This window comes from Poecilia latipinna, unplaced genomic scaffold (assembly GCF_001443285.1).
Source record: "Poecilia latipinna isolate Pla-1442-1.1 unplaced genomic scaffold, P_latipinna-1.0 Scaffold381, whole genome shotgun sequence".
In the NCBI taxonomy this organism is placed as follows: Eukaryota; Metazoa; Chordata; class Actinopteri; order Cyprinodontiformes; family Poeciliidae; genus Poecilia; species Poecilia latipinna.
This window is the reverse complement of record NW_015112997.1, coordinates 26,276-37,057: the sequence shown is the minus strand read 5'-3', so window position 1 is coordinate 37,057 and position 10,782 is coordinate 26,276. Positions and strand designations below refer to the sequence as shown.

The following is a 10,782-nucleotide window of genomic DNA, read 5'->3' as shown; positions in this document are numbered from 1 at the left end:
GTAAGAAGTCAATCTGCTGCTGTTGTACTTGAGACAATGGATGATTACCTAGCAGTGGCATAAAAGTTAACTTATGTAAACCAGTTTTGTGGCTTGAGTGTATTATGTAGTGATGACAGATGGTCCATCCCAGAGGAATTTAAGGCGAAAATACACAGGAGATGCCACAGAGTGTCATTTGATGCTTGCTAAGTACAGGTTGCCTTAAAGTGCGTCGACACGGGTTCAGCTGTAGGTAGTTTTTTTTTTTTTTTTCCCCCCTTTAGCTGTGACAAATTAAAATAAAACCAAACTGAAAGTGGCCTTGCACTGTGGGATGGTGGTAGGTGGCCCATTTTTTTTTTTAAAGGAAAATGACTGAGGCAGAGTTTAATGGGGTAAAGTGGCCATCTTTAAGACGATTGAGTTATTAAAGAGGCTAACGTCCTAGTTCAGTGAGATAAACTCAGTGCAAAGATAGTCTACCTCATCATTTTCTAAACAGGTCTTCAAGTCAGTCAGAGCTCATTTATTTATCATGCCATTAGTTGATTAATTCTCTGACTGAGGTAAAGAGGCAATAGGCATAATTCAAGAATGGAAGCCAAGCCTTTTTATATTAGGTATGCACCAGTTATGCACCAATAAATCATTTAGAGAACAGAATTGGCCAGTCATTGATTAATTGGTTCTGATCAGTAATCAGCAGGCCAAATACTAGGAAAATGAGTGTTTTTCCTCCAGGACAAAAAACACAAAGTACACCGACAGCTCAAAAGAAACCAAAAAACAAAAACAAACAATCAATATGTATATATTAATATTAATAAAAGAAGGCAAGCCGTCAAGCCAATATGATCTTAGAAAAAAGCCACAAATGGGAATTCAGAGGCAATACATAAACATATGTTTTTAAATAATGTGGTTTGGATGAAAGTAAAAGAGTTTTTAATAAAGCTGCAGAACATTCCTCTTTCTTAAGACCTAATATATGCCCCATTTGAGATTTTTTTAAGCTCTAAGCAATAGCAGTTCTGATTGTTCTGTAGTTTTTTTTTAATCCCGGTTACCCTCCAGTGAACTCACTGTAATTTTGCATTCATGACTGAAAGAACAAAAGTGAACATCTTTTCAGATGTGGTTGATGTCCAGCAAAGACATACTTCTAAGTGCAAGTTAGAACTTATTAACTTTTATCAACATCTAGAGCAGCCAGCCTTGAATGTAGAAAAGTAGAATATCTGCTGCAGACCCAGAGATGTGGGGCCAGGCTACTTTGCCAGTATCCATCCATCCTTTTTAGGGTATCAATATCACTCTAAAGGTGGAACACAAAATAAAAATGGTTAATGATGTTCTAGTTCTTTGCCATCACAAACATCTGACTTTTCAAACGACCTGTGTACACGGGGCTGAGATCACCCTGACAGTTCAGGCTGAATGCGACACTATACATGTTGCTCCAGTCAAACCCTGATTTAATTTCAAATTCCTGCTTTTCAAATGGAATTTTGTTCAATGCAGATAAGCCAGGGGTTGCATTGCATCTGACACATAAGACTGCTATAGCTGAAATGATAAACTATTCCAGTAATAACGGGGTTAAGCAGGCTGAAGCTGCTATTAAGAGAGCTGAGTATATGAGAATGCAAATACATCAGTGATGCAGCCGGCAAAACGCTTAACCAGGGCGCAAAGAGACGGTATTTCTCTGAGGTTAAAAAATAAAAATAAAACAGAGGGGGGAAAGCATTCCATGCTTTAGAGTAGGGTTGCATGTTATTATGAACATTTCTGCATTGGGATCACTAATGCAGACTATTGCAGATGAGAAAACTAAGTAAATTCATCATTTTTATTATAGTAACATTGTTTTAGTGTGGAAAAAAAAAAGCATTTGTCTACAGCTGCTGTAATTAACGCTGCATTGTTGTGTGGAAATAGTGTCTTACTCACTTCACCACAGCATCTTTATAACGATTTCTCCGGCATGAAACAAGTGCCACCAAAATGTTCACTGGTATTTTGGAAGTGTTTACTACAGTCCAAGCAGATCTTTGCAATATCGATATTGTGTAATGCGATATTGCCGTGACGATAAATTTGTGATCTATTGTGCATCCCTAGTTTTGACTGACTGCCATGCAAATCAGTTTATTGCATTATTCAGACCACAAGCCGCTTCTTAGATCACTGTCAGCACAATTAGCTGCAGCCTATTCAAGCTATGCTCAGTAATCGACTGCTCAGCCAGAAGTATTTAGGTTTGTAAAAAGTGTGCGGCAGCAATCGGCTAGGTCGAGGGGGACGTCAGTTCACAGGCAGAGCTTTCAAAGCGGCTACAATGCTGACCTCCGAGGCAACGAATCACAGTTACTCATCCACCATCTTGAGCTTGGGTCAGCGGCAAAACATGTTGAGGGGGGGTACGTGTGATGTCATGCATGATATGCAAACATTCACACATGAGAAGACACACGCCACGCGGTGAGAGATGAAGAACAAGAAGGCGATAAGAGAGGACAGAGTCAGAGTCCAGGAGTGTGGCGGATGTATGCGAGAGAAAAACTGTGTTTTCCCTTTCTTACATAACCCACCCTTACGGTAGCTGTGGGGATGTGCTTATAAACGAAAGACAGTTATGTAAGCGACTGTTGTGTCTCAGAGCTATTCCCACAACTCATCACGACGGACGGCTTTAATCTTCATCAGTTTGGTGAAAACGTTAAAAAGTATACTGTCCACCCCCGTTTTCAATCAAATGCATTTTGTCTATTAAGAAAATGTTGACCTCCGTGAGACCCCAGCTAAGTAGCACAAACAGAAAGACTGCGTGGTGAGCACGTCGACCCAAAAGAGGCTGCTGAATAAGGATGAGTACCGCAGATTTTCTTGCTGGGTATTTAAAGTGAGTTTTGTATTTCCTGGTAATCATCAAACAAAAAAAAAAAAAATTAAAAATAAAAAAAAAAACAGGAAGGCAATCTTGAAGAGCAGCTTACACTCGCGGACTCTGCTTGGCTTACGTCCAGCACAAATCAGACGAGCCCTGTACTCGGGGTCTCATGCATTTCAAAGCAGAGCCGGGGTTCTTGCTGAGAGCTGCAAATGAACAGCCAAACACTGGTTCCTAATTGAAGACAGCAGTTGTCTGTGTGCACAGGCATTCCTGCTGTGAAGCAGTGGACAAACACAATAGGACACTAAGAGCCTACATCCTTTCCTGCTCCTCTTCTCCTTTCTCACCACTTTATTATGCCTTTTATGTGGAGTGGCAGTATTACTTGCTTTCTTTAAAGGCTGTTTGCCCTGATATTTGTCTGGTTTAATTTGCAATCGGCAAACATGTCGAAGGAAATCAATGAGAGGGAGTTAAGCGCAGCAACAACCTTGAGGTGATTAGAAGCCAAGTAAACTGTATTGCACATAATGTACCAGAAATAAAGACGTTTCTGCTTCATTCTTGTATCAAATCCCTCAATGTTTTTCTTTTTTTCCTCTGAACATCTTCCTTGCAATCTCTTCTACTGTAACCAAACACAAGGACAAGAGCAGAGAGGGAAAATGAGCACTAATGAAAAACTCAGCGTCTGTAATTAAATAAAGATGTGCAAAAAAAACCCGATACAGACGACAGATTTAAGCTGTGGGTTTGACAAATAAGCTGGCCCAAATTTGCTTGAGATTCTAAACAGAATTAACTACAACTTGTTTGTGGAGACAACAAAAAAGGAAATAAGCAACCGCTGCTGCTACAGACATCATTTAGACGGGGAATGTGCGAGAGCCGCATAGAAGTAAGAGACAGCATTGAAATCATGTCATTAGAAAGAACAGTCAGAATTTGAGGAAAGACAATACAACAGTTTATGCTACTGTAACTATGACAGCTACGTCAAAGGAGCAAACAGCCAGACCACTGAGGCGACTGCAGCTGTTTGAGAGCATGCCCTTTTTCAATACAAAATGTCTGCCTTTCATGTTAAATCAGCAACAAACAATCGTCCAGGATGTTCACCAATGCCAAGACATCTCTTGTGAGTTGTTGAGGAGTGTGCTGATTCCGGCGCACATCAATTTTTGTGTTTAGAATTCGTTTTCGTCACATGTAGAGAGTGCCCTCTAAGTTGAATTACAAGCAGATTGCATCAGCGATAGCACACCTTTAAATCTCTCTGTATGGTGTCGGTTTATTGGATCTCCAGGCTACTCCTCTTAGACAACATTTCTCCTGACTTCCTCTCCTTCAGTGGATAAACCAGCATGTAAACCTTCACTTAAGCAGATATAACACCAAGTGGAGGCTTTGCCATCACTTCTTCTATCTTATGCATCTTTCAGCTGCACTGATAGCCACCTTGTGGTCACTTAAACATATTTTCCACATCAGTCCGTTTTTCAGAATGCTTAATAACTATGGAATGTTTTCCTGTGTATGTGTAGAACTGGTCAATTTGTCAAAATGTCCTATGTGAATTAGAGTAATCTTGCAGCAGTCCCTCCGCATCCACAAAGTTCACTTATACCGTGTGCTGGCCCCGTCTACAGTTTTTACAGAAGACCATGGGGAAAATGGAGAGGAGTGGGGAGAAGAGCTGACAGGAGGAATATGAAACAACACAGCATTTTTGCCATGTTGCTGGAGCTCAATGTTTGCTTAGCTTTGAATATTCAAATCTATTCAAACTCATTGAAGCTCTAAAAGAACATCAGTATAAAGTCGGTGAGCAGCAGTCGCACATGATGGACTAGAAAATGAAACCAGTAGTAAAAAAAAAATAAATAAATAAAATAAATCACTCCAAAACTCCATCATTGTTGACATCCAAATACGCAATGTGAGGCACGCCTACTGACAGCTGAAAGCGTCCATGTATTCAAGTCATCCCTGGAGCAAATCAAGGCCGCATTGTCTCGAGAAAGAGATCAGACTACATTTACCTAAGCGTACACATGACACCAGGGGAGTGGCTTTCAACAGCCTGTAGTTTACTCCATTGTGTAGCTCTCTTTGGCTTCCATCTGACGGTTTTGGCCCAGTTAGTCACAGAACACTTTGGCGCTCAGCATCTCAAATTACTCCCCATCACAGAATGACAATGAGTGAGAGACATGTTATTCAGTTTGCGAGCGTGCAGTCATGAGCTCAAGATGAAAAGTGGGAGTTCTTTAAAAACATTTGTGCAAACTCAGCACATTGTTATTCCTATGCCTCGTTCTACGTTTTTCGATTCAAAGTTGCTTTCTGCCATAAATTGTTAAGATACTTTAAATTTGTCTTAAAAAAAAGAAAGGAGGGAAAATATTCTCTAAAGACGGAGCAAGAGAGCATGTCCGTCCCTTTCCCCAAGCTGCAACCGACAGATATGAAATCCAGCTAAAGGAAGAAAAATCCTTTCCATAACTCATTTGAACCTCCAGTGATGCTTTGAATGACTGACCCTTTTGGCAGAAGCATGTGGTTCAGCTTGTTAGCAGCAAGAGGGCTGCGTCTAACAAGAGCATGGTCCTGTTAAAGCAAAATGGGTGAAACGGAACAATCAAACAAGAAATGTCAGTAACTGACTTTTTTTTTTTTTTTTTAGCTTGCAACGTAAACAGATGAGATCAATGTTAAAAAAGAAGTGAGGAATCAGGTGCCGTAAACAGGTCACTCTGATCCCACTTGGGACATCTTGTCTTTTAGCCATGTTGACAGAGACGGAGACGGTCAAGCAAATCCTTTCTGGAGATACCCTGTCAAGTCATTTGAAGAGCCTGTCAGCACCCTCTCTTCCTCTGGGTGAGAACTTGAAACAGAGAGGATGAAGAGACAAACTGGCTACTGTACAAGAGAAGAAAAAAAAAAAAGATAAAGCTGACTACAAGGGTGCAGAGGAAAATGACGAGTCATTTCCCTATGCCGAACAGCTACATGCATAATAATAAGCATGGATTTTGAAAGTGATTTATGCCTGTCAAAATGTGAAAGAGGCTGGAGTTTTATTTTTCTCCTTTTTATGAAATGACTTTAGAAATGTTTGCATTTTTCCATAGATTTTTTTGAAAAAGGGCACTAAGGACATATGTAGAAAAGGTGTACAATGACTGCTTCCGTCTCAGGAAGTGTAAAGGAATAGCATTAGGTACAGTGCAGTTCAAAAGCAACCAATTTATTTTTGTGTGCGCAGTTTCAGGCGTTTAGGGGTATATCTCTACCAACTAGACATCTAAAGACTGAAGTTTCTCCTTATTCTTCTTTGCAACACAGCTCAAGCTCAGTCAGTCTGGACAGATTGTTCTGCGAGAAGCAATTTTCCAAGATTACACAAATTGTCAACAAGATATAGGGTTTCAGTTTTGACTTGAGCCATCAAAAACAGTTTGATCCAAACAAATTTCACTCTCCTTCCGTTTGTGTGTTGAAGGTGGTTGTTGTTGTGGTGAAAGATGAACCTCTGTCCCGGTCTCAAATGTTTCACAGCCTCACCAGGTGTTCTTCTTGTATAGATCTGTGTTTAATCAAGCTTTCAATCAACCCTAATTAGCTTCCTTGTACATGCTGAAGAAAAATACGCCCACATCATGGTGCATCCACCACCATGTTCCAGCATCGAGATGTTTTGTCCAGGGCAGGGCGCCGTTTTAATTTTAATGCACAGAATTCATAAAATCTAATTTTCTTAGTTGAAATGTTACAAAATTTGAAGTTCAAGGATAATGAATACCTTATCAAATCATTTTAATACAAAATTAATTTTATGAAAATTCTTTGCAATTTTTGCCACCCATTTCAATAAACAAAACAATAAAATATGTCAAACCTTTGTTGTAATTTGGATGGTTCTGACTTATAGAAATTAAAACATAAAATTCAGTCTATCAGAAAATAAGAATATTGTGAAAGTTAAATACGGTATTCATAGAAAGTTGAACGGAAGGAAAAAGTCTGGTGGGAAAAGGTGCACATATGCCACAGGGATAGCTGCAGCCTTGAGATGATCGTCTTACAAAATCCATTCAAAAATTTGGAAGAGCTTCAAATGAAGAGGATGGAGTCAGTGCATCAAGGGCCACAGACAAATCTTACAAGTGGGCTATAAAGATTCCATGTTTTTTGTGTTACGCCACTCCTGAATCAAAGAAAACTTCTGAAGTGTCTTACCTGGGCTTAGTGTAAAAAGATCTGGACAGTTGCTCAGAGGTCCAAAGTTCTCTTTTCAAAAGAAAGTCAAGTTTGCATTTCCTTTGGACATAGAGGTCCCAGAGTCTGGAGCAAGAGTGAAGGGGTAAAGAGCTCATGTTGATTCCATGTTCATCTGCTGGTGTTGGTCCACCGTGTTTTCTGAAGTCTACAGTCAACGCAACCATCTACCAGAAAGTTTCAAAGCACTTATTGCTTCCTTCTGCTGACGAGCTTTATGGAGGTGCCAATTTCTCCTTCCAGCAGGACGTTGCACCTTCCCCCACTCCTAAAGGCACCAAGACCTGGTTCAATGAACATGGAGTCAGAGTGCCTGATTGACCAGAACCCCCCCCCCCCACCTGCCCCTTGACCTGCACCCCACTGGGAATCTCTAGGGTATTGTGAAGAGGAACAGGAGAGACACCACACCCAACAATGCAAATGACCTTAACACCTCAGTGGAATCACAATGCAAAGCCATAATAATCAAAACTACAAGAAATAAAGGCTTGAACTACTTCACTCTGTGTGATGAATTGGTATCACTTTCTGAAATGAGTGAAAAAAACGTCAAACATTTTCATTACATTTCATTTTTTGAGCTGTGCTTGCAGGTCAGAATGCATGACGAACAACTAAATCCTATTTTGATGAAGTCTGTTTCAAAAAAAAAAAAAAAAAAAGAGGAAAAGCACAGAAACTCTACCTTTGCCTCCTCCCACTTAACTCTCGGGAGGTGGTAGATACAGCAGTAGTAACACACAAGGAGCACCAGTCAGTCAGGCTAAGCCGTGCACTGGTGTCTCTCTGTCAGACCAGTTCAGTCAGAGGACAGAAGCAGCATTATTGAGCTGTGGGCTTGGCCAAGAGGAGGAACAATAGCTCCTGTGTGCCGGACCCTCGGGAGCATCCGAGCAGCTGGGAGATAGGAGGTCCGCCTGTGGCTCCACGAAATGCCACGTAAATGGGAACTGCAACGTTGCTCTCTTTGACTTCACCAGAATCTCCGGCACACTTTCTCAGCGTTTAATCATCTTTTTCGCCCCCCCCGCCCCCCAATTCTGTGCATGCTCCGTCGCTCTCTCTCTCCCTACGAGTTTGTGCCTCCCCTGTCGCCCCAGCACACCTCAGAGGAGAGACAGAAAGGAGAAAGACAGAAAGGGAGAGACTGTTCTTGGTTGCATGAGAAACCAAGAGACTGGCAGAGGATCAGAGCAATGTCAACAAACAAGAGAAGTCCAAAAAGCCTCCGCAGGAGGCTTGCCAAAACTGTTCTCTCACAAAGAAGAGTGCCAGCCAAGCAAGAATTCCATATCTCAAAGCAGAAAGGTTCGCAGGAAGCATCAGATAAACACGGGAACAGCCCGCTTCAGTTGTGGGAATGGAATGGGTTTCAGTGCATCTAAAAGTGTTGTGGTGGTGTCATGATGCTAGACCATCGATTAACAATGTCGGAGCTGATTGTGAGTGATTATGGCATCTACAAGCCACTTTTACACCCAACTAACATGATGAATATTCTAGTCACGTTCTCCTTTCGAACACATACATCTCTGACCAAATATTTATGACTGACATTGATGAGGTGTTTAAAGTTTAAGACCTAATGTCTTCTGAAAATGTAAAAAAGCTGATCTGAGCTGAATAAACTGATTAGTGAAATTATTAAGTTCTTGCATATCACATTCAGCGTAAAAACAGCTGTGCTATTTTACGAGCATTGTCCCATTTAGGAAAAAAAAAAGTTACTCAGGAAAAAAGATCTTTAGGATCTTACTGCACTTATTTACAATTAAAATTGAAATTATTAAGTATATATCAATCTGTATGAACGGAAATCATATTAATAGGTCTCAGTTCTATGTTTCAGATAAGTTGCAAATTAAAATGGGTTTTTAATCAGGAAATATATATATATTCAGTTGTGCATGGAAGCAGAGGCTCTGCATCATTTATACAAGCGTTGAATACCGCTGACATAATTTGTACAAAAATATGAATTTGTAAACTTGATTTGTATGCTCTTGGGCACACTCTGTTGGTTAGGAGGATCAAAGCAGCTGCCAAGTTCACATATGGATCAAGCTGGCTTTGATTCACACAATATTAACCCTTCCATAAGGTTTGAAAGAACAAGCTTCCAAAGATATTCTTGATAGTTGTAAAGTGCATACTGTGAAGGATCACATCAACTGAATCATTCAGTGCAAAGACAATCTTACAGTTGCACGAAAGATTAAAAAAAATGCACACAAGTCACAATAGGACTGGGTTCAGTGTGCATACTTTTCTTGTCGCACTCCTAAATAGTACAAAGACGGTTTCAAATTTCAGAAACCATGATTTTTTTTTTCCCCAGTGGGCTGCAACCTACCATCCCCCCATGACAGTTTGCAGACCGAGCAGGCTTGGAGAAAGACCCCGGCCCCTCATCGCGGAGAAATTCATTCCCAGCGGTTCGACTCCACCGCTCTGAAACTCTCCGTCCACCATTCCCCGGCTACTGACATAGCAGCTGGCGTATATATCTCGGATGTTTCGATCGTGCGTGGAAATTTGAGCGGCATCGTACATATGTGCTCTCCGGGTTTCTTGCCAATAATTCCTCATGTATGTCAAGACACTGCTGCAGCGGGAGCTCATGCAGATGTTCCCCTGAAATTGATTACCCAGCAGTCCCTTTATAAATCTGACCTTTATTTAAGCATTAGAAACACGCATTTGGTACTTTTTCGAGAATTTGATCACTTTGGAATCCCATCAATGTCACGTTTATCACCTGTATCCAGGGTTAAAGTGGGAGTCACAGTGTTGAATTACCAAGACCGTTATTAGTCTAGCAGTTCCAGTTTAGGTCTAACGTTACAACATGGTGACTCTGTTCTGAGCCAGTAAGTTCAGCTGAATACTGTTGAGATACATTAAGGTCCACCATGCAATGTTATTAGAGTAGGATTTAAAAGTGGCTGCAGCATTACACGATGTTCAAACATTACCTGATAGGTTGGTTAAAATCCCACTTATTTGCTTTCCATCCTCACGGAGCTGCACAGCGTGCCACTGAATCCAAGTATTTAAATCCCCGGGTCAGATCCATGGCTGCACCGTCTCTGATATCAAATGCGCTCCTGCTGGAAGAGGCGGCGGCGCAGAACAATCCAGCCACTTTTTTTTTCTGCAAAGGGTTTCTTTGGCAAAATATTACTTAAACTGACATCAAATGTGTTCCGGTCCAACTAGCTGGCAATTTCTTAACATGAACCCGTTTTCGGGTTTAAATCCCATGCGACAAAGGTTGTCTCGGCAAAGTAAGGAGAGTTGTGTTAGGTTTGTTTGGAGGAGAATGTCCCCGCAACAATCAGCGCCGATGGTATGAGCCACTCCATTGTTGGGGCTCGAGACGGCGTCCCATGCTGATGTGTGATCGTGGGAGGCTCGCGGACAGCGCGTGCGCTCGCAGTATTGGCTAAAGTGTGGAATCGTCATAGTGCGCTGTCCAATCGATCCAACTGTGCAATTTATTCATCTCCGATCCTTTAGATTATGATTTAGTGAATATATTAGCCGTGTAAGTAAAAAAAAAAAATTGAATTTTTAGAAATTATTGTATGGAGCTGAGAGATATTTGTAAAACTATT

The 10,782-nt window shown here is 41.0% G+C and overlaps 1 protein-coding gene across 3 annotated transcripts in view; it reads right to left on the bottom strand.

Moving 5' to 3' along the window:
• wasf1 (WASP family member 1) overlaps positions 1 to 10,564 on the bottom strand; it is a 63,769-nt gene extending 53,205 nt beyond the window's left edge. For 2 of the 3 annotated variants that reach the window (XM_015036787.1, XM_015036788.1), the window contains exon 1: positions 10,141 to 10,563. The gene's annotated coding sequence lies outside the window, so the exon portion shown is untranslated. Of the gene's footprint in view, positions 1 to 10,140 lie in introns of all 3 variants that reach the window. The other variant, XM_015036785.1, reaches the window with a different exon arrangement.
• Positions 10,565 to 10,782: the final 218 nt, after the last annotated feature.